This window comes from Bos grunniens, chromosome 6 (assembly GCF_055505025.1).
Source record: "Bos grunniens cultivar Pamir isolate PY7600 chromosome 6, Bosgru_T2T1.0, whole genome shotgun sequence".
NCBI classification, from domain to species: Eukaryota; Metazoa; Chordata; class Mammalia; order Artiodactyla; family Bovidae; genus Bos; species Bos grunniens.
In genome coordinates, this window is record NC_141170.1 from 71329172 (window position 1) to 71353408 (window position 24237).

A 24237-nucleotide genomic window follows, 5' to 3' on the forward strand; every position below is an offset into this window, starting at 1 on the left:
TACAGTTTCTTTTTTATATAATGTTTTAGTAGTATAAGAACTTTTTATAGGAAGATGAATGTAGCAGAGGAAGCTGGGGCAGACTGGTAAACCATTTGCAAATATCAGAAGTCAAGAAATAAGTTGTAAGCAGCTTGTAAGAGAAGTTTGTTTATAAACAGGAAGGGTGCTTAGCAATTGGTATCAATTCCTGAGGTTATATTCACAAGTCCCTTTACTTAATAATGCAGAAATAGAGGAGATTTGATAACATCTCATGTCCTTTGCAAACAATTCTAGAGGTCTCTGATAATTCCAAAGGACACACAAAACATGCCTCGTTATACTAATATTTAAAATAGCACTGAAATATGTAGGCTTCCCTCATACCATATGCTAGTAAAACTGGCCATATAGCACCTGAGTCGTGTTTTCTCCTTCCAGGGAAAATGTGGGCATTTCTGCAGCAACAGCAATAAATTGAGAACTTTTTTCTGTATGTTTCAACAGGAGGGAGATGACTATGTATACTGTCATTTCTGCTGTTCCATATGCTATGTTAAGCCACATATGTAATGAAGAGTGGAACAGCAATTAAATCTCTGGAATTAACTCTTCTCTTTTCTGCGGACAATCTAGCAAGAAAGGTCTATTCTGAGGCTCCCAGAAGCTTATTTTTTTCTTCCAAGATCATAATACATAGCATCTAGACTATCAGTTAATTCACTTCATATTTTTTTAATAAGTGAAATATATTATCAACTAACTATAATGTGTATAACTAGAGGGTATACAACCTGAAGCAGCATAGTTATCTAACTTTTTAATGATATCAGCCTAATTTTCATCAACAGAGATACTGTTACTAGGGGTTGATGACAGAAAAAGAGGTTGACAATATTAGATTAAACACAGAATCTTTATTTCATTTTAACTATAGCCATATGAATGTGTGTTTTTTTTTAAAAAAAGATTCTGAAAAGCATACAAAAAATATTCTAATGACAATTTCAGATTATACTTTAAAAATAAATAAATATATATATATATATATATGTAGAAGGAAAACACATCCAGTGTTTATATTAAATGCATATAACAACTTTATGTTAGAATCCTCTATAAAAATATATAGAATTAGTGATCCTCAATTTTAAAACTGCAAGAAAGAGAGAAACAACCGTATTTTGAGGAAAAAATTAATACTTGTTGTCAAGGAAGAACATGTAAATAATAGATCATTAGTGAGAGTAGTTATAAAGGATCACATTTTGTTTCTTTTTTCTAAATCAATGACTTGTTACTGTTTTCTTTTCAAATTCTTGCCTTGGAATCTTTTAGAGAGCCTTCACTTATGCACAAATGCCTAGAGTGCATAAATTCCTATGTGCATAATCTATTTTTACAACCAGAGCTGTTTTCTATACAGAATTATAATAGTCCCAAGCCCCAGTTACAAATACCTGCACATATATAATACATAGGAAATTAAAAATTAATCAAAGAAATTAAATTTGCTTCTCACTTTCTTCTGTTTTTGCTTTTATACTTTTTTTTTTTTTTACAGTCCCAGGAGCTTGACCTCTTACTTCATCCACCTCTTCTTCCGGTCCTCTTTGCATTCTATTTTGGCATGTTTTTCCATTCCTCTTTGCGTACTGTTTTGGCATGTTTATCCTTTTAAGTAGAAGAAAAGAATATTGTATGAGTGTCTTACAGGCACTTATTGTTGTTTAAAAAAAAAAATCCCTTTCCTGCAATTGATGGCAGCACTTATTAATCTTTTCCTCCTCCTGGTCTCAATGGTTCTCTTTCTTTTTCCTGCTCACCAATGGAAACCTGAAGGTAGTAAAAATTACTTCTCTCTTCCGGATGCCTGTGCTCTACTGGGCATTAGCAAAAGTGCTGGGTTTTATGCGGATCTCCCCTGTGCAATGAGGGGAAAATACATCAGTGGAACCGATCTTGCTCTGAAGAGCCAATATATGTTGAAGCAGCTTTCAAATTCTAGGTCAGCAGCAAACAGCAAAGAGAGCCTTCTTTATAAAAAAAAAAAAGTCTCATGTTCTGCATAATTATTCTGAGTTTTAATAAGAAGCTGCTGTCAAACCACTGGGTTAAAGTAGTTAGGTTTAATGAATTTCGTTTTTGCAGTTGTATCTGGGTTTCTAAGGTTTTCCAAGCCTCTACCAACTGTCTAGGCAGCTGTCTTTTTTGGATAATGCCCATGTGGCAAAAGCTGGACACAGAGGTAATTCCTATCTCTCATGTGTCAGTTCCTCCACTTCTTTAATTCTGATGGTAAAGTCACCATCCCCATGGTCAGCTAATGGAGTCATAGTAGACTTTTTTTTTTCTTCCTAAAGTTTGAGGCAGTGACCAATATTTTATCCATGCCTATGGCACCCCACTCCAGTACTCTTGCCTGGGAAATCCCGTGGACAGAGGAGCCTGGTAGACTACAGTCCATGGGGTCGCTAAGAGTCAGACACAGCTGAGCGACTTCACTTTCACTTTTCACTTTCATGCATTGGAGAAGGAAATGGCAACCCACTCCAGTGTTCTTGCCTGGAGAATCCCAGGGACGGTGGAGCCTGGTAGGCTGCCGTCTATGGGGTCGCACAGAGTCACGCGACTTAGCAGCAGCAGCAGCAGCAGAAGGGAAAATTAGTGGATGGTGTGTGTGAAGAATGGCTGTAGAAGAGATGAAGGATCACAAAATTTGTGTGACCAGAAATTTATTTAGATCTGTTCCAGCACTTATGTGAACATTTGTTAAATTTTTAACAGTGTTCAAATTCAGTTTCTTTCTCTATAATATGAGAAAACTAGCTATTCTTATCCTGAAATTTTTGTGCAGATTAAATATTATAATACATGTAAAAGATTTATTACACTTCTAGAACATAATAAACATTCAACCTGCATAACTTGCTATTATCATCTTTCCATAATTATGATTATCATGCATAGAATCCTTTAGAATATTAGAACATTAAAAAACTATGGTTATCTTATCACAGGTAATACTTGTTCATACAACTGAGAACATTCAAAGATAAATGACTAGAACAAGATCACACAGTTAGTTGGAGGAAAAGTTAGACCCAAATCTCAAGGTACCTGTTTTCTTTCCTGCTGATCTGTATGGAGAATTTAAATATAATAATGATATCTCACACACAGTGATAAGTTTAAGTCAATCAGTAAATATTCATTATTTGATTGATTAATCCATTCACCCTGACAAAATGACTATGTTACTAATCACTTTGATACAATATTCAAATACATTAATTATTAGGAAGGTTAAAGATGATCCAAAGTCACAGAGCACAGTAATCAAGCAGCTAATTCAGTCAAGTTTGATGATGAATTTTTCACTCTCATTTTGTCTTGACACACAAATCAACATGGTAAAAAATGGAGACTGACCTCTACGAATTTACTTCGAAGACAACTAGTTAAACTCAACCAATAACTAAACTGTCAATTAGTAACCCACTGATTTCTAAATAACCCACTGGTTAAACAAACTCATTAACTTTCTCCTTTTAATTTGTTGTGCATATATAAATATGGTTGTATGTGGAACCTGCAGTGCAGGAGACACAGGCCACTCAGGTTTGATCCCTGGATCAGGAAGATCCCCTGGAGGAGGAAATGGCAACCCATTCCAGTATTCGTGCCTGTAGAATCCTCTGGACAGAGGAGGCTGGCAGGCTACAGTCCATGGGGTCGCAAAGAGTTGGACACAACTGAAGCGCCTTAGCATGCAAGCGTTCATGTATGTGAATAAATGCATGCATACATAAGACAACATGCCTTCTACCTCATTGACAGGGCTGCTTCTCTATGAAATATATTATAAATCCTCTAAAAATAACAGAAATGATTCTACCTGACATAGCTGGGGAATGACATTGTTGATCAATGATCAATTAATTTTATGTGATCACAGTGTATTTTCTCTATGACTTTGCCCTTGTAATCTCTCTTAAGAGTTTATGAAACGCATTTAAGAATAAAGGCCAAATTCTGATATACTCTAAATTTATCTTTTCTAATGCCCAAGTAAATAGATCAATAGGTAGGTAGCCAAGCAAATGAACTCCAGTTTTCTACTTTGTTATTGGATGTGTATCAAAAACAAGAAACTCTCACATACTTTAAAATTTCCTTCACATTATCAATAAAAAATCATAAGTGTTGCATCTATATAATCCCTCAGTTTATACACTTTTTCTTACACTTTACTTGCTCTCATGTTCTCATGGCAAGTTGGGACCAAAAAAGTAAAGACTTTGGGGGCACCGAGTAAGTGGAAATATGGCCCTGGGACTTCAAGGTCCTATGTGAATGAAATTTATAAACAGTAATGATAATCAGGTAGCTGAAACACAGATAAGGTTCCCAGAGTAAGCCAAATGCATTCTCACTACTCAGAACTAAATTAACTGAACATCCCTTTCTGCATCTCTAAGCATATTTCCTCACTGTTCCTGGACAGTATACAATTTTTAGTATAATTCAAAAATGTCACCAAGAATAAAGGACAAAAAGCCTCAATTTACCTTCTAAACTAGGGACAGGTTCTTCCAGCTCAGACACTAGTCTCTCCCAGCCTTTCACCTCCCACCTAAACACCCCACACAAACTATTTCCAGAGTGTGATGATCCTTTTTGAGAACACCATTGGTATAAATGAGGACACTGTATAGGCGTGAAGCGTGAAAGCTTACATTTTCATACAACTATATTTATCTTTCATTCCGTTAGTAGAAGTAGATAATTGTATATTCCTAACAGACACCTTCAAATATTTTTTTCTTTAAAAAAATGATAACTCCTGTTAATCTATTAACTGTGGAGCTGTTAGCATAGTGGTAAAGATATGGAACTTTGGAGTGAACTAACCCAGTTGTCACACTTTTGCTGCATCACTCTATGGCTAATTGAACTTACTCCTCCCTGTGCTTGGCTTTCTTATCTGTTCTGTACTATTAATGCATCTTCCACAGTCTTGTTCGTTTCAGTTACTCATTCAACAAAGTATTTATTTGTTAGGTACCAGTTTGATCAAAGTTCAGGAATCAGTGAGGTACAGGGAAGCCTGGAGTGCTGCAGTTCACGGGGTGGCAAAAAGTTGGACATGACTTAGCAACTGAACAACAAAACCAACAGTGATCAGCATCTGCTCACAAAGAACTAGTCTGGTAATTTAGTAGAAGGATTGAATATATATATATTGATTATATATTGAATATATATATATAAAGTAGAAGGATTGAAGACATATATATATATATATATACACACACACACACACACACACACTCTCTACTTAATGTAATATTGCCCCTAGCAGACTCTCTAGTAGTTACTAAAATGATTATTCAGCTCAGTTCATTCACTCAGGAGTGTCCTACTCTTTGTGACTCCATGGACTGCAGCACGCCAGGCCTCCCTGTCCATCACCAATTCGCAGAGTTTACCCAAACTAATTTCCATTGAGTCAGTGATGCCACCCAACCATCTCATCTTTGATGCCCCCTTCTCCTTCTGCCTTCAGTCTTTCCCAGCATCAGGCTCTTTTCAAATGACTCAGCTCTTCTTCTCAGGTTGCCAAAGTATTGGAGTTTCAGCTTCAACAACAGTCCCTTCAATGAACACTCATGACTGATCTTCTTTAGGATGGATTGGTTGGATCTCCTTGAAAACCAAGGGGCTCTCAGAGTTTTCCCCAACACCACAGTTCAAAAGCATCAATGCTTCAGCACTCAGCTTTCTTTATAGTCCAACTCTCACATCCATACATGACCACAGGAAAAACCATAGCCTTGACTAGACGGACCTTTGTTGGCAAACTGATGTCGCTGTCTAGGTTGGTCATAACTTTCTTTCCAAGGAGTAAGCATTTTTTTCATGGCTGCAGTTGCCATCTGCAGTGATTCTGGAACCCCAAAAATAAAGTCTGCCATTGTTTCCTCTATTTGCCCATCTATTTGCCATGAAGTGATAGGACCGGATGCCGTGATCTTAGTTTTCTAAATGTTGTTTAAAGCCAACATTTTCACTTTCCTCTTTCACTTTAATCAAGAGGCTCTTTAGTTTTTCTTCACTGTCTTCCATAAGGGTGGTGTCATCTGCATATCTGAGGTTATTGATATTTCTCCCGGCTATCTTAATTCTAGCTTGTGCTTCATCCAGACCAGCATTATTCATGATGTACACTGTATATAAGTTGAATAAGCAGGGTGACAATATACAGCCTTGATGTACTCCTTTTTCTATGTGGAACCAGTCTGTTGTTCCATGTCCAGTTCTAACTGTTGCTTCCTGACCTGCATACAAATTTCTCAAGAGGCAGATCAGGTGGTCTGGTATTCCCATCTGTTTCAGAATTTTTCACAGTTTGTTGTGATCCACACAGTCAAAAGCTTTGGCATAGTCAATAAAGCAGAAATACATGTTTTTCCGGAACTCTCTTGCTTTTTCAATGATTCAACGGATGTTAGCAATTTGATCTCTGGTTCCTCTGCCTTTTTCTAAAACCAGCTTGAAGATCTGGAAGTTCATGGTTCACATATTGCTGAAGCCTGGATTGGAGAATTTTGAGCATTACTTTACTAGCATGTGAGATGAGTGTGATCATGCAGTAGTTTGAACATTCTTTGGCATTGCCTTTCTTTGGGATTGGAATGAAAACTGACCTTTTCCAGTCCTGTGGCCACTGCTGAGTTTTCCAAATTTGCTGGCATATTGAGTGCAGCATTTTCACAGCATCATCTTTCAGGATTTGAAATAGTTCAACTGGAATTCCATCACCTCCACTAGCTTTGTTCGTAGTGATGTTTCCGAGGCAACTTGACCTCACATTCCAGGATGTCTGGCTCTAGGTGAGTGATCACGTCTCATGGTTATCTCAGTCATGAAGATCTTTTTTGTATAGTTCTTCTGTGTATTCTTGCCACCTCTTCTTAATATGTTCTACTTCTGTTAGGTCCATGCCATCTCTGTCCTTTCTTGAGCCCATCTTTGCATGAAATGTTCCCTTGGTATTTCTAATTTTGAATGTTAGGTCCATGAATCAAGGCAAATTGGAAGTGGTGAAACAGGAGATGGCAAGAGTGAACACTGACAATTTAGGAATCAGTGATCTAAAATGTACTGGAATGTATGAATTTAACTCAGTGACCACTTTATCTACTACTGTGGGCAAGAATTCCTTAGAAGAAATTGAGTAGCCACGATAGTCAACAAAAGAGTCCAAAATGCAGTATTTGGATGCAATCTCAAAAATGACAGAATGATCTCTGTTCATTTCCAAGTCAAACCATTCAATATCACAGTAATCCAAGTCTGTCCTGACCGGTAATGCTGAAGAAGCTGAAGTTGAACAGTTCCATGAAGACCTACAAGATCTTTTAGAACACCCCAAAAAAGGTGTCCTTTCCGTTATAGGGGATGGGAATGCAAATGTAGGAAGTCAAGAACCAGGAATAACAGGCAAATTTGGCCTTGGGGTACAAAACAAAGCAGGGCAAAGGCTAACAGAGTTTTGCCAAGAGAACACACTGGTCACAGCCAACAGCCTATTCCAACAACACGAGAAGACTCTACACTTCCAGATGGTCAATACCAAAATCAGATTGATTATTTTCTTTGCAGCTAAAGATGGAGAACCTCTATACAGTAATCAAAAACAAGACCAGGAGCTGACTGTGGCTTAGATTATGAGCACCTTATTACCAAATTCAGACTTAAATTGAAGAAAGTAGGGAAAACCAGTAGACCATTCAGGTATGACCTAAATCAAATCCCTTATGACTATATAGTGGAAGTGAGAAACAGATTCAGGGATTAGATCTGATAGAGTGCCTGAAGAACTATAGATGGAGGTTTATGACATTGTACAGGAGGCAGGGATCAAGACCATCTCCAAGAAATAGAAATGCTAAAAGGAAAAACGGTTGTCTGAGGAGGCCTTACAAATAGCTGAGAAAAGAAGAGAAGGTAAAGGCAACAAAGAAAAGGAAAGATCCACCCATTTGAATGCAGAGTTCCAAAGAATAGCAAGGAAAAATAAGAAAGCCTTCCTCAGTGATCAATGCAAAGAAATAGAGGGAAACAATAGAATGGGAAAGACTAGATACCTCTTCAAGAAAAATTTGCATTAGTAATCCTTTTTACCCCTCAAGCCTTCCCACTTAATCAGCATCAGCCCCAAGCACCTTCTGTATTTTTGGTTTTTTTTTTAAGGCATAAAGTTATTTATCTTTTAATCAGTGCCTCTTCTCATACACTTTTCAAACTTAAATCTCACTTTTACACATTTGCCTATTTTTTTTTCCTTTTAAGAGTCAAATTTGAATATCAAGTCCCTCACAAGTCCTCCCTGATTTGGTTTTGAAACCCTGACCTCTGAACTCTCAAAACCAAAACTACTGAAATAGCCAAACAGTTACAATGGAGACTGAAGTCAGGTTTTATAGTTTACTAGCTGTTCACGTCATCACAAATTAATCAGGCTAATTGTGTAATCTAACATTTTTGTTAATCATATCTGTGCTTTAGTTTTCTTATTACAGAATGTGGAGATACTTTTATCTTCAGCATAGATTTACTGTGAGGAGTTAGTGTTATAATGAAAATATAGTTAGGTTTTACCTGGCCCAAAGTGCACAATAAATACAAACTGGTGTTATTATCATATTATCCTTTTTATTTTATTGATATGATCTGTTTGTGCTGGGTATCTCCAGATACCTTTACACCTTTCTCTCTCCTTGTCTTCTCTCTCTCTCCCTCTCTTTCTCTTCCCATGTTCAGTCTTTATACTTAGAAAATACTCAATAATACACATTTAATTGAACTGAATAAGAATATTCCTTAGCCTCAAAAAAACAAAATCACCAAAACTGGTAATCAGATGACTTCAGGAGGTTAACAATGAATTTTAAGTAAATATTAATTCTATTGATGATTGAATCAAAATGATTGAACAGTGTTGATACCCTACTAAGGTATACCGAAGGTTCATTTTTCATGGCTCTGCAAGTAAAAATTAAATGATGTTCTTTAGTAAAAATGTATGCCAATTTACATGATATTCATATTAGCCCCAAGAGGTAGAAAGTTACCTCCTCTAGATAGAAGACAGAACCAAAGCTCCAATCAGCTAAGGGGTTTCTCCAAAATCAAGCTAATAAATAACAGAGCTCGAAATTTACCCTGATCCCTGAATCTTAGGTTTTTGTACCTGTTAGGTTGTTAGAATAGGAAAAAGGAGTCAAAAATGGTGGTGGCAAAAAGACAAAGGGAAAAAAGCCTGTGAAAATGGAACAAAAGAAAACCCGTGGACTGGAGTGAAAACTTCACATGAAACAAACACACCCCCTTCTGGGCTAGCCCAATTTGCATAGGGCAGGCTCAGTGGGGAGGAGACAAATGAATAAGAGGAATCCAAAAGGGACTGGGGCCTCTCCTTTTGGGTCAGCCCACCCTCACACCTGGAAGGTGTACTCTCCTTTGCTTGCCGAATAAAACTGAGCTGTAATCGAGCTGTAACACTGGTCTGCCGTTTCAAATCTTTGCTGCAGCAAGACAGAACTGAGGAAATTACACACACCCCTGACACACCTATGTCAGACTGCAGCCACTATCCCAAACCTGAATGCTAATCAATTATAGTCAGGTTTCTTTTCTCAGAATTTTGGTATAATAGAGATATAATTTGAGATATTGATGCTTGAGAAACACATATATTGTTAATTCTATTATAGTCAAGTGATGCATTTCATGCTGTTGTGATTATGTAGTCACATCTCAAATAAAAAGATAGGAAAATTTTAAATTTGTGCTTTATACACCCCAAAAAACACCACACTTTGAATATTTCCAATGCTGTAAATCACACTATCTCTAATGAGTATCTCCCCAATTCCCAGATTATTAACTATATCCCTAATGCTAGAATAACTTCAGAATTATATTATTTTCTCACCCACCCATGAACATTTGATAATCAGACACCAGAACAACAACAACAACAAAAATGTCATCTTTATTTTTTTAAAGGTTTTGGAAATTCCAGTCTTTCACCAGCTATTAAGTTAAAAAGTAAAAAACACAGAAAATCCCTTAAAATGTAAGGCAGATTCTCACAAGATCAACCATGGTTCACTAAATCCTGCATATGTGTGCTTGCTCTCTAAGCAAGTTCCTTTCATAATTCTCCCTTTCCTGAGGATCCTCAGAATGTAATCTTGGGGAACGATTTGCACAGTTAGTGTCCCACCCCAGGAAAACTCAGTGCAACCTCATTACCTAGCTTACACACAGAAAATTTGACCAAGAAAATTTCATGAGACCATATTAAAGTCTTCTTAGCTCATAAATGTATGACATTTCAGAAAAGGCTTAGAACATAACCCTGAAATATTGCACTGTGTAGAAAAGTAAGGATTAAAGTCAGGGATTAAGATAGGTTCTCCCACCGAGGAGGTTATAATCTGAAGTTAGACAGGTGTGGCCAAAAATGCTTTTTAATGGTACCAGAAATGACTCAGTGATGTGGAGTTACCATTTTCAGTCCAAAGATCTCTAGAAAATTCTCAATTACATTTACTAATAAAACCATTCAATATATCATGGAAGAATAGGTTTGCTTGGCATTCTATGTATAGGATAAGGAATATATTTCAGATTTTTGTGACTTTTCATCTTCAGTTAGTTCTTTCCATGAAGAGTCTGAATCCCATTCAGCTTTTCATACAAAATAGCATTTTCAGATTACGCTTCTTGAATTACCCATTTACCTAAATAATGTAAACCTTTGAATTTTGCATATTTTTTAGAATTATTTTCCTCAAACTGGTTTTATATACTTAGAAAGTATAAGTGTAGTTCAAATGACCAGGTAAGTTCCAGACATGGTCACTTTGATGCAATGATGCTTAGAAGACAGATTCTTAGCTTGTGGGTGTTTAATCAAGACATTAACTGTAATAATGCATTCAGTTTATATCTTTGGTTTTTGTTGTTTTATGAATATATTTCTAATCTCTAAACTCTGGATTTGCTTTTTACGCTATGTATTCTGACATATATACTATATAACAAATGTATCATTATACTACCTTCAAACATTACAATAAAGCAGCCTCTACATTTCCAAAATATGCTTTCATTTTCAGTCAGGTTTTCCAAAGATTCTGTTTAATATTGATTTTTTAATAAAAATTAAGACATTGCCAAAGTGTGATTATAAAAAATAAAATATATTAATAATTTTATATATGTTCAAGAAAGGCAGTAGAATTTTAAAAAATATTTTAGTAAATAAATATATTAGTCTTCTGGCATAATGTCAAATATTAAACAAGGGTTGTTAATATGATTTTATTATATCACTGTCTTTCTGTCACTTTAATGACTCATTATGCAAAGAGAAAAGTCACTAATTACTTGTTTATAGTTTTAGGACAATTTTGAGGTGACAGCTTTCAGTTTTTTCTTGAATTTTTTTTATACAGAAGAACTTTCTAAACTTTTATTGCCTATGAAAATCAGTAAATTACCACTAAATTATTTTTATTTTCTTTTCTGTAACACATAGTAGAAGACGTGGTTAAAAGGAGAAAACTCAGCCACTTGTTCTATTCATCACTTATGACTTCCTACTATAGTTATACTTCCTACTACAGTTATACTACAGTTAGACTTCCTTCTAGGTAGGAAAGACTTCAAGATCCTCCAGAGAAACAGAAGCAATAGGATATAAGCATTTATATAAAGGGATTTAGTATAAGTAATGGCTTATATGGGCTTCCCAGGTGGCACTAGTGGTAAAGAACCTGCCTGTCAATTCAGGAGACGTAAGAGATGCAGGTTTGATCCCTGAGTTGGGAAGATGGCCCTGGAGGAGGGAATGGCAAACCACTACAGCATTCCTGCCTGGAAAATCCTACTGACGGAGGAGCCTGGTGGGCTACAGTCCAAAGGGTTGCAAAGAGTCAGGCATCACTGAAGTGACAGTAAGAAGGCACACTATCTCATATAATTATGAGCCTGAGAAGTCACATATCTACAGGCAGCAGATCAAAGAAGGCCAGTGGTACAGTCTGAAGACCTGAGAGTCAGAGAGCAGATGATGTAGATTCCAGGCCTGAGAACCAGCAATGGTGAGGGCAGGAGAAGATCAATGTTCCAGCTCAAGTGGCCAGGCAAAGAAAGGGCAAATTCTCCCTTCCTCCATCCTTTCCTTCCCTTCAGGCCCTCAACGTTGAATGACATGCCCCCACATTGGATAAGGCAATCCACTTTGCTCAGTCTGTGGATTTAAATAAAATCTCTTTCAGAAAGACCCTTACAGATACACCCAGAAATAAAGTTTAAACCTGTATCTGGGCATCCTGTAATCCAATAAACTTGGATCCAGTTAGTGCTTGAATGGGAGAGTAACCCACTCAAGGGGTGGGTATATGGACATATTTATAATGGACAACGTACAGAGGATTTAAGAATGATGTCCTAGAAACTAAAATGTCTTACTAGCAGCTAACAAAGAAAAATGAGATCCAGAAATTGATATACTACTTCTTTAATAATGAAAATGATTTTGGACACTGGGCTTCAAATGAAACTAAAAATATGGACATAATTCATCTACAAATAATATTCAGTTTAGCCATACTTTATGGTTTTTGCATATACTGAAAATATTTGAAAATAAACTTATGGTTTTTTAAACCTATTTCTCCAATTTTCATGAAAGCTTTGCTGATTTTGCCAGAGTTCACATTTAATTTATAGGTAAGATAGCTATAGGGAGAAAAAAGGAAATTTATTATGTCTTTATTCACTTCAGTAAGATGGTTATTATTTTATGGTACATTATATCAAAAATTATGTTTATACCATTTACTGTGTATGACTTCTAAGACCTCTGTAGTATCTCTGTGAGTGACAAACAGGCAAGGGTTACCATCGCTATTTTACAGATAAGAAAAGAAAGACAATCAGAGCTCCTATTAATTGTCTAAATATTTTAACATCTGGGTTCTAAATGAAAAACCAACTTTTTTCACTGAAAGATCTTTGTGTATCACACTAAAATAATAATTCAATGTGAACTTTTAACTCTGTACGCTATACTCCTATGAAAACATCATGTGACAAAAAATTGGCTAATAAGGTGCTTTTTCCAGAATTCTGAACTTTGAGTAAGCAAAGCAAAGACAAAGGAAGAATCTGGGGATGATTCTGTATCTAGCAGGACACAGGAGGTCCACTGTTGGAGGTGCCCCCAAGCAACTTGTTCCTGCAGATGATGTAGTCCGTACTCTCTGCTACCTTCTTAGACTCGGAACATTTTCTGAGCCTTGTTCTCCAGATTTCTAGTAATGTTATGAGCTAGAAGATAAAACTAGTAAACTGTACATCAGCTTAAGTTAAGAGGGGCTGGTTTCTGAATTAGGTTACAAGACCTTGACCAGTGCACCAGGAAAGCACAAAAGTGACCACTTCAGTAGTTGTAAAAATGGCACATTGAGGTACAAGGTATTTGGGCTCCAGTTTGGAAATTTCTACCTAGTATCAGTACAAAATCTTGTCAAGTAATACACAGCCTTTCTGCATTCCTTCTACCATAAAAAATGATAGTACTTGGCTTATCATCTCTAAGGTACACACCATATCCAACGTTCTATAATTTTATGATTTATTTTGGTTTGAAGACAGTGATCCAAAGGCAATGTGGATTAGAGGAAGCAGAAATGAATGTAGCCTTATAAACGATTTAACCCAACTGACAAGTCAGCTCGGAATTTTACTAGATTTTAGGTGCTTTCATCCATTCAATCTCTCTATTAAAGTATATGATAAACTCTCTTTTGAGAGTAATTTACATGTAGACACTAGGTAGTTTTTTATATACCATTCTAGATATTCAAATAAAACTTGTCTTTCATATTACCAAAAAGAGACCAAAACATTGAAAACAGAAGCAGACCTATAGGTGACCCAGCTATTGAGTTTAGAAAACATAGTTCTAAAAAAAAAAAAAAACAGTAATAAATATTTTCCAGAGAATAAATGACAAGATGGAAATACCACTAACTGCAATCTTTAAAAAATATATTAAATGGAATATCTAAAGGAAAGTAAATGTAATTCAAAATAACTCAATGTATGGGTTTAGCTATAGATTTGACAAGCAGAAGAAAAAGTAAAGTGGAAAATGGGTCAGTAGAAAATAGGCAGGATAATAAGGGCTGGAAGGCAGAAGGAGTGGAAAATGCAACAAACATTTGGGACAAAGTAAAAAGGCTTAGTAACCACATTTAAATTGAGTCCCAGAAAGGAATGTTGAGAGAGGAGAGGAAAGAAATAATAGATGAAAATTTTCCTCACAAATTAAGGATTCAAGATGTACAGTAAACCCAAAAAAAAGGCTTTTTTTTTTTTTTTTGTAAAATGGCTGTCAAACTACGACTAAGATAAAATATTGTGTGTGCACGCACACACACAGACACAGATACACACGCTCTCACACATACATATAGAAATGATATCTTTAAAAATAGATTTGCTACATGGTATACCTAAAGTATTTGAAAATACTGTGTCCACACATACTTATGTCCACACATAAGTCCACACCTACAAACAGATGTTTACAGAAGGAAGCTTTATTCATAGTTGCCAAAACTTGGAAACAGCCAAGGTATCCTTCAGTGAGTGAATGAATAAATGAATTGTGGCACACCTAGACAATAGAATATTATCCAACACTGACAATAAATGAGCTATCAAGCCATGAAAAGACATGGAGGAATCTAAAATGCCTTATTCTAAGTGAAAGAAGGGCTTCCCTGATGGCTCAGCTGGTAAAGAATCTGCCTGCAATTTGGGAGACCTGGGTTCTATCCCTGAGTTGGGAAGATCCACTGGAGGAGGGCATGGTAACCCTCTCCAATATTCTTACTGGAGAATCCTCATGGACAGAGGAGCCCAGGGGGCTACGGTTCATGGGGTCTCAAAGAGTCAGATATGACTGAGCAACTAAGCACACACAAGTGAAAGAAGCCAATCTGAAAAGGCTACCTACTATATGATTCTCACTCTATGACATTCTGGAAAAGGCAAAACTATGGAGACAGTGAAAAGACAAGTGGCTGCCAGGAGCTAGGGGAGAAGCAGGGATGAACAAGTGAAAGTGAAAGTCACTCACTCATGTTCAACTCTTTGCAACCCCATGGACTGTATGGACTGTATAGTCCATGGAATTCTCCAGGCCAGGATACTGGAGTGGGTAGCCTTTCCCTTCTCCAGGGGATCTTCCCAACTCAGGGATCGAACCCAGGTCTCCCACGTTGCAGGCAGATTCTTTACCAGCTGAGCCACAAGGGAAGCCCAAAAATACCAGAGAGGGTAGCCTATCCCTTCTCCAGTGGATCTTCCCGACCCAGGAATCGAACCGGGGTCTCCTGCATTGCAGGATGATGAACAGGTGGAACACAAAGAATGCAGAGGGCAGTGAAACCATTCTGCATATTAATACAATAACAACTACTGTCATTGTATATTTAAAAAAGACTATCTGATTTCTCAACAGAAACAATGAAATCCAGAAAACAGCTGCATGACATTTGTAAAGTGGTGGAAAAATTTTGCCAAGTTAGAAATCTTTCTAGGGAAACAGTATATAGAATGATGGCAAAATAAAGGTGATTCTAGATAAATAAAAATCTGATTTTCATCAGCAGATCTACCCAAACAGAATTACTTAAGGATCTCTTCAGGCAGAAGTAAAAGGAATCTAAGTGTAAACATGAAAATGTAAGAAAAAATAAAACATTAATATGTAGATGAATATAACAGAACAATGACTATAAAAAAGATACTAACATCTCTACAATGAATAAAATACATATGAGATTAAAATCATGACTACAATAAGCAAAAGGCAGGAGAGGTACAGATGGAATTACTATTATGAGTCCCTAGAGTTACCTACAAAGTAGTACAAGTACTATCTTATATTAGGACAAAACATGCCAAGGAAGGGCTTCCCTGGTGGTTCAGACGGTAAAGAATCTGCCTGCAATGCAGGAGACCCAGGTTCGATCCTTGGATAAGGAAGATCCCCTGGAGAAGGGAATGGCAACCCACTCCAATATTCTTGCCTGGGAAGTCCCATGGACATAGCCTGGCAGGCTACAGGCCACGGGGTCACAGAGAGTCAGACACACCTAAGCGACTATGCATACACGCATGCCAAGGATACAAGTTGCAATCTTTAGGCTAACCCCTAAAAACAATAGCTAAATAATATAAGTCTAACCAGCTAATTGAGAGGAATAATGATAAAATAACAACAAATAAAACCTCAATTAATTGATCCAAAACCAGATGAGAACAGTGAAGTGAAAGTTGTTCAACCATGTCCAAATCTTTGCAATCCCATGGACTATGCAATCCATGGAATTCTCTAGGCCAGAATACTGGAGTGGGTAGACTTTCCCTTCTCTAGGGGATCTTCCCAACCCAGGGACTAAACCCAGGTCCCCCAAATTGCTGGCAGATTCTTTACCAGCTGAGCCACCAGGGAAGCCCAAGAATACTGGAGTGGGTAGCCTATCCCTTTTCAGCAGATCTTCCTGACCCAGGAATCTAACTGGGATCTCCTGCATTGCTGGTGGATTCCTTACCAGCTGAGCTACCAGGGAAGCCCAGCGATGTAATATTGTGAGATAAATAAGAAATGAAAAGAAAGATGGTAGATCAAAACCCAGTGTTTCAGTGATTACACAGAAATCAAATGGACTACTATAATTAAGTGAAAAATCTGTCAGGCATGATTAAAAAGAAATGTTCTTTATAAGAATCACAGAAAAGTTAAAGTAAAATGACTAAAATGTCAAAAAGGAAGGAAGAATGTCAAAGAAGTAGAATCAGATCCACTCAAATGACAAGGCCATTTCTGTGCTGTCTTGAGGTCCTGAGATGGGCTAGTCCTAAATTTGGGGAAGCAAGGGGAGGAACTTATCTCATAGATGAGAAGGAACTTCTATTTCATTACCCAGGAGAACACTTCTATCCATTTATAACCCACAACTTGTCTTCATTTGTCTGGTTGGGCAAAGGAAAGAACTCACGTTGCTCGGTCTCTGAGTTTTCCAATGACTTTGCAGTAAGCAGTTCTGCCAAAGATAGTGAGGGTGAAGGCTAGGGAGAGTGGTGATTCAGAAGCACATTTGCCCACTGGTCCAAGCCACAGTCTTTAATTAGTTTTATTCTTAATGAAATCCATACACTGACCTCTATCTATCTGCTCTTAATGACTAATTTGTCAATTCGTTCAAAGCTCTGGAGTTTAAATCAGTTATCTCTGATTTAAGAATGGGATAAATGATTAACCTCCAACCTGCACATAATAAGTAGATGTGAAAGTTCTCAAGGAAAATGCACCTATTTTCAATTTTTATTTCAGTTCCCCAAACATACATTCATGTATACAGTAAAACATGCCTGCTCATTTATAAATGAAATAAGATTAAATTACTATCAAAAGCAACATTAATAAGAAAATAGACTGTTGGGCAGCTTGAGCAAGTGCCTATCAGTTCTGGTAGGGTCTGTTCCCCGCACTCTCTTGACGTCACTTAGGGGATTATCCTAGGGAGGATCTGAGGTACAAGACTGTGGAACAGCCTCCAGTTTATTAACTGCCAGCACCTACTTTTTGACAGCCCACACTAGTGAAAGATGAACAAATATATGAATCTAGTTTCAAAATATAGGAGAGCCAGGGCTTTCCTGCTATATTCATCTTCTCAATTGGTCTGAGGCTAAAGAACTTAGATCATAATTTCTAGAAAGGTTCCCAAATTTTGGAAAATAGACATTTTATCTTACTTTTTAAAATAAAGTATACCTAATGGAAACCATTTATGATTTTATTAGTAGTAGCACTTCTGACATTCTTTTCTCCCAGTTTCTTCATATTTTTTCCTATAATTGAGATTATCAATGTTAAATGACTCTTTAGACTCTGTATGCCTTTCTTAATTACAGTTGCTCTTTCTTTTAATGTTCGGCTTTTTAAAAGGCTTATTATTTATTATTATCAATCACTCACATTTAATAATGTACACAAAATTACCTTTACTCTTTTACATTTTGATACCTTAGACTTAATGATATGCAATTGTTTGATATTCCTTTTTGCAGAGATGTGTCACTGTTCTGAGTTAGAGCTATTTTGAACTAGCTTTTATCTTTCAGCATTTAAATGATCTAAGTCCTGTGTAGCTTGCTGTATTTTTCTTTATTATTTACTTTCTCCCATGTTAAAGTCATCTGTTGAAATTTCTGCTGCTTTTTTAAACTCCTACTCTTTGTTTTAAAATATTCAAGTCAGCGTTAGACTTCTTTATAACTCCCACACTCAAAGTACTGTTTTACATCTTACCTGAAAAAAACTTTAACAATAGTTTCACAGCCTGCTTTGAAATTCAAAAAATGATAGAAGTACATTTTAGGCAATATGAGCTGGGAAAGGCCTAAGGGAAAAAAACTAGTTTGGACCACGTAATTATCAAGATCATTACTTTATCAATAAGAAAACTGAACCACAGAGAAGTGATCTGCGTGACTCAAGTTATACGGACTTTACTGTTCAGTGTTGTGATCAGAATTTGCTATGATCAGTACCAGGCTGGTACTAGTTTCATCATAACATATCATGGCTTGTGCTAGGTCATTGGTTGAATGCTTCTAAGAATATTGACAGTTTCTTACTAACTAACCATAATCAAAATAAAATTTATAGTTCTATTAACCAGAATAATCTAGAATGTACCCTTATGGCATTATGTGTAAATTTTAGTGTACAAATATTTACATAAATAAACATATATGTATGTATGTATACATATATATTCATACACATGACATATATAATACATATTATATATAACCTGGATATATATTATGCATGTTTATATGTAGTATATATGGCATATAGCATGTATATAGTGGATAAAATATATAGTAGATACAGTATACAATATATAAGTACAGAGTATATAGTACTCAATACAGGAATTGGCCAAAATGTCTTATTTTTGTGATCATTACCTACTCCTTTACCGATAAAATATAATTAAATTAAAAAAATCCAAGTTTGTTATTTTTTATGAATAAAAATATTATAGGTAATGAAGGTATTAATAAACATGAATTGTCATAACACAGATCCTTAAGTGGCAGCTGAATTTTTACTGATTCCAGGAATGTGAATAGAAAGTTTGATAGTTAACTCTCTTCCCTCCACTCCAAAGAGATTTACTGTTCTTTTAAATATAAAACACGAAGGAAATTCCAGTTAATGGGCTTATTCATATTTGTTGATTCAATGTTATTTTTGACTGACCTGGTGCTCAATGAAAGATACAGTAATGGTAGAAGACATAACTAAGCTAAAATTCAGGATGCTTGAACACAACCTATGAGCCAAAACATGGTGAAAGATGAAGCTGTATAAGCAGCCAAGCACAAGAACATGAAGCAATTAGGAAGATTATGACTTGTACCCTGAGTAAAAATGTTAGAGACTGAAGGATTTTATGCCAGGAAGCAATACCACCCCCTTTTTATCCTATGAAAATAGAAATCTTTCTAACACAATCTGATCATGCCAGCCTTCTATTTAAAATTTTCAATGATTCCCCATCAGAAGCAGCTGCAATTTATTTTTTCATTCATTATCTCCTACCACTTTTGATTTAGACATTAAATCTAGACATTTTGAAATTTCACAAACAGAATATCTGTTTCCATATCCATCACTAGGATCATGTGATTTCTTTAGAAGAATGTCCCATCATCTCACTCTCAATGTCTATTTCCTCTTACCTCCAGTCTTCAGCCCGAAATTCTTCCAAAACATGTATTGGGTAAATCTAAATCTCCTCTTACCATCCTGGACCAAGGACAACTGCACACATTTCCAACATCAACCCAAAATATGCTGGCTTCTCTTTCCTTTAGGATTACTAAGACTTTACATTTGAATCTCATAACACTTATCTGACTGTATTATGTATTCACACAGTTTTTCCTTTACTGGATTCAACAGGAGCTGTGACTTATGCATCACTGTAACCTTAGCATATAACATATGTTGGCATTTAATAAATGTTTGTTAAGGAAAAGAAGGAATGGATGAATTTACTGTGAAGTAGAGGAAGATTGATGAAGACTAAGGATGTCTATCTGGTTTATCAGATGAAAGTCTTTGAGAAAACTGAAGGAAGTGTGAATCTGAATAAAATAAGAGATGTCAGAAAAGAATACAGCAATAGTAATTCAAATAAAATTCTCCATTCCTAAGTAACGATTCTGTACTGAACCTTAATCTTCCTCAACCAGAGTTAAAAATGGATGATGGAGGCACAAGGGAAATTCTCTAATATTTTAACAGAGGTTTCTGATTGACTTCTCTCTTAACTGTGAATACTGCCTAATAACAACATCAAAATACATGAAAAAAAACCTTGGCAATTGAAAAATATTTCACAATACCATCAGCCAACTGATTAAAGCAGCTTGAATTCAGTGGAGATGGATTACAGAGTGAAATCACTTAACTGTTACACTTAATACAATAGTATACTAGATCAAGATGTCAGCTGCTGCTGCTGCTGCTAAGTCGCTTCAGTCGTGTCCAACTCTGTGCGACCCCATAGACAGCAGCCCACCAGGCTCCCCCTTCCCTAGGATTCTCTATGCAAGAACACTGGAGCGGGTTGCCATTTCCTTCTCCAATGCATGAAAGTGAAAAGTGAAAGTGAAGTTGCTCAGTCATGTCTGACTGTTCGTGGCCCCATGGACTGCATGCAGCCTACCAGGCTCCTCTGTCCATGGGATTTTCCAGGCAAGAGTACTGGAGTGGGTTGCCATTGCCTTCTCCGAAGATATCAGCAAATTTTGTAAAATAATGAGGTGCCCATACTTCTTTCTTGAAAAAAATTTTTTTTGTTAAGAAAGAATTTGATTTTGCCCCAAAAGATATTTGCCCTGAAATTCTAGGAGGTAATCTCTGAACTCTTAGAATGTCATGCCTGACCATAGAGTCTTTGTTCAGGGTTGGGGCTGGTCATGCTAGAAAAAAACAGTAATATGATTGAGAGTGGGGGCTTTGGATCACACAGTGTCAGCTGACCTGGAGACTGAAATGAACCCAGTGGACAATAAATCAATTAATATTGCACACTTGGTAGAGACCCAGTAAAAACTCTAGAGTCGAGGCTAAGATTAGCTTACCTGGTTGGCAACACTCCAAGCATATCATCATATATTGATGTCTTGTGAGTAATGCATTCATGACTCTGGAGGGAGAACAATAGAAGCTCCATGTTAGGTGTCTGCTCTTTGCACATCTTCTCTTTGCTAATTTTCTTCTGTATCCTTTGCACAGTATATTGATAAATATAACAGCTTTCAGTGAGTTCTGCATATCTTTCTAGCAAATTACTGAAACTGAGAGTTGTTTAGGGAAATCCCCTTGAGCCTACAATTTGCATCGTAAGTCAAAGCACTTGTGTGGACTGTTTCCCCATTTGCAGAATTATCTAAAATTTCCACAACTTTCAAATACTTCCTACACTATTCCTATTCTGGGCCCCCATCTATTGTTGTTGTTGTACTCTCTGACCTTACCTCGAGTGCAAAGTATAAGCTAACAAACTTTATTTAGAAGAAATGAAGAAGAAAGCCCACTACTGCTCTGCGTGTATGTATTGGTTTTCTATTGCTGAGTAACAAACTGCTACACATTAGGAGGTTGAAACACACTCAGACATTAGTTTACAGATCTATAGGTCAGAGGTCCTACAGGCCCAATGGGATTCTTTGCTTGCGGGTCTCACAAGGCCAAATCAAGGTATCTGCTGGGCGGGGTTCTTATCTGAAGCGTCTTGGGAAGAATCTTTTTCCAAGCTCATCTCAGGTGTTATCAAAATCTAGTGCTTAAAGATGTAGGTTAAATATCTCCTTCCCTTGGAAGTTGTCAGCTGGGAGCCATTTTCAGCTTCTAGATGACATTCTTGCACATATGACTGTCACCTTCAAGTCAGCAATGCTACTTCAGGTCCTTCTACTTTAAATCTCCCTCAATCTCCCTTTGGCTATCGGTCAAAGAAAACTCTTCTGAAGGGCCCACATGATTACCTGTACCTGCTACTCTCCCTTTTGATTCAACTCACAGTCAACTGACTAATTACCTTAATTATATGTGCAAAATCCCTTTTGCCATTTAAAGTGACATAATCACAAAGGAGTCATCACATTCACAGTCTCGGGGATTAGGAAAGGCATTATTGGGAACCACAGGTTACTTGTGCAGAAATTTGAACTGGCAAACATTTCTTTTGTTTATTGAGATTCTGGGAGACACTGAGTTACAGTGGTGTACTATAATAAGCACAGTTTTGTTACATGTACACTTGTTATTACAGTGTGGTCTCTGTGCATGAAGAAAATTGTAGGGGATAACTGAGCTCTCTGAGGCAGGGTTTTCAACAAGCAGAATAATGAACCTTGAGAAATTAACCTGATCCTTAGTGTACCATGGTCAATTTCTTATAAAGCTGTCAGGTCTCTTTCAGTGCTTTAGTCTTGTTGAAAATGATACAATTTCATCTATAGCCATCAAGATTGGGACCTTCAAAGGGCACTGTAACAACTGAACCCTTTACACCTAACTATATCTCTATGATGTTTCTAAAAGGAAGAGAGCCACTTGGACAAAAATCAAAAATAAAATGTTACTGTAAAAGATGTTCATATTTTTTTCTTATGGGAATTCCAGATTCACTACATGTGAGTTACACTCACATAAAATTCACTACATGTGAATTTTAACCAGTTCACAACTGGTTATAATTTGCTTGTTAGTAAGAACCAAAAATAAAATTGAAACCTAAGATCATCCTCAATCCAAATGTTACAATCAATTAATAAATCACTCACTGTCAAGCTCTTACATGGAAAATCTGTCATTTTTAGCTACAAAAATGAAGCACAAAGTCCACCCTGACATAAACAGAGGGACTCGACAGAGTGGTGAGCACTTCCGTTTCTTGAAATGCACTCCTTGTACACATAAGGTTGTGAATATTCCTCAAATCAGAAAAAACAACAACAAACACATAGTTTAAATTCAATATTCAAAGGAATTCACATATTTGTGAGAGGTTGTATGATTCCAAAGTTGAAAAAGAATTTTTCTATAACATATAATTTAGTTATCCTTGGAATTCTGCAGCTTGATTTATACTGATACATTGAAGCTGTGAAATTAAATGCATATATTCTTACAATGAGGAAACTAAGAGATAGGAAGACTACCTAGATAATTTTTAGCAAGATTCATTGGCAGACCTTGGATCAAACACTGCTAAAAACTCCCTTTTTTTTACCATGTCAAACTACACCCCATTTCACAATAAAAATTTTCCTTTCAAATTAATCATATAGAAATGTCTCTCAAAGTCTAATCTCAAGGCCTCAACCAGTTGTTTAAAACCGTGTCTTAGCTTTACGTATAACGTACTGAATCAGAAAGTCTGAAACTGTTACCATATAAGCATGTTTGTAAGTTTTTTGTAGGTAAAGTTTAAGAAATACTGCCTTTTGAAACATAAATCATTTACTTGTTTACTCATTGTACTGCAATAAAAAGATCCCTGTTTGAGCTCACTTATTCCTCAATGATTCTACAATTATCCCAAATTTCCTTTCATAATTTTGAATGAAAATCAGCTTGTATTTCATTGATTTAAAGATAACTATTCTGAAATTCTTAGTAAATCTGACAAAATTGAATGCATTCTGCATCCCATTGATTAGGGCATCCTATGCAATATAAGCAAGATTTTCAAACAATGTATAAACTATTTTAAAATCTGTGTTTTCTTATTTTTAACTATCATAATATTGAAGATTATAATTGCTTGTATTCTGAAGTTACAATTTCTTTAGCAACAATTCAGTATATGAGAAATCTGAACCCTGGCTAAAAAACTATTTTTAATCTATATAATTTTTTTTCAGGCCTAATCATAAGCAATAATTATCTGTCAGGCCACTTGGGGGAAAGTTGCCCTCCCTACACCAGGTTTGATGCATAGCAGTCTCTAAAGGGAGTTGCAGTCAAGCAAACAGTCCCCCTAGCCTTCACTCCTTCAC

The 24237-nt window shown here is 36.3% G+C and overlaps 1 long non-coding RNA gene across 1 annotated transcript in view; it reads right to left on the reverse strand.

Annotated features, from left to right (window-relative positions):
• Nucleotides 1-879: 879 nt before the first annotated feature.
• The window catches only part of LOC147370854 (uncharacterized), a 48748-nt gene continuing 25390 nt past the window's right edge, over nt 880-24237 (reverse strand). Inside the window, exons 2-3 of the long non-coding RNA XR_015166209.1 lie at nt 21313-21377; nt 880-1656 (exon numbers count right to left, since the gene is read on the reverse strand). This is a non-coding gene — a long non-coding RNA (uncharacterized LOC147370854). The remainder of the gene's footprint in view (nt 1657-21312; nt 21378-24237) is intronic.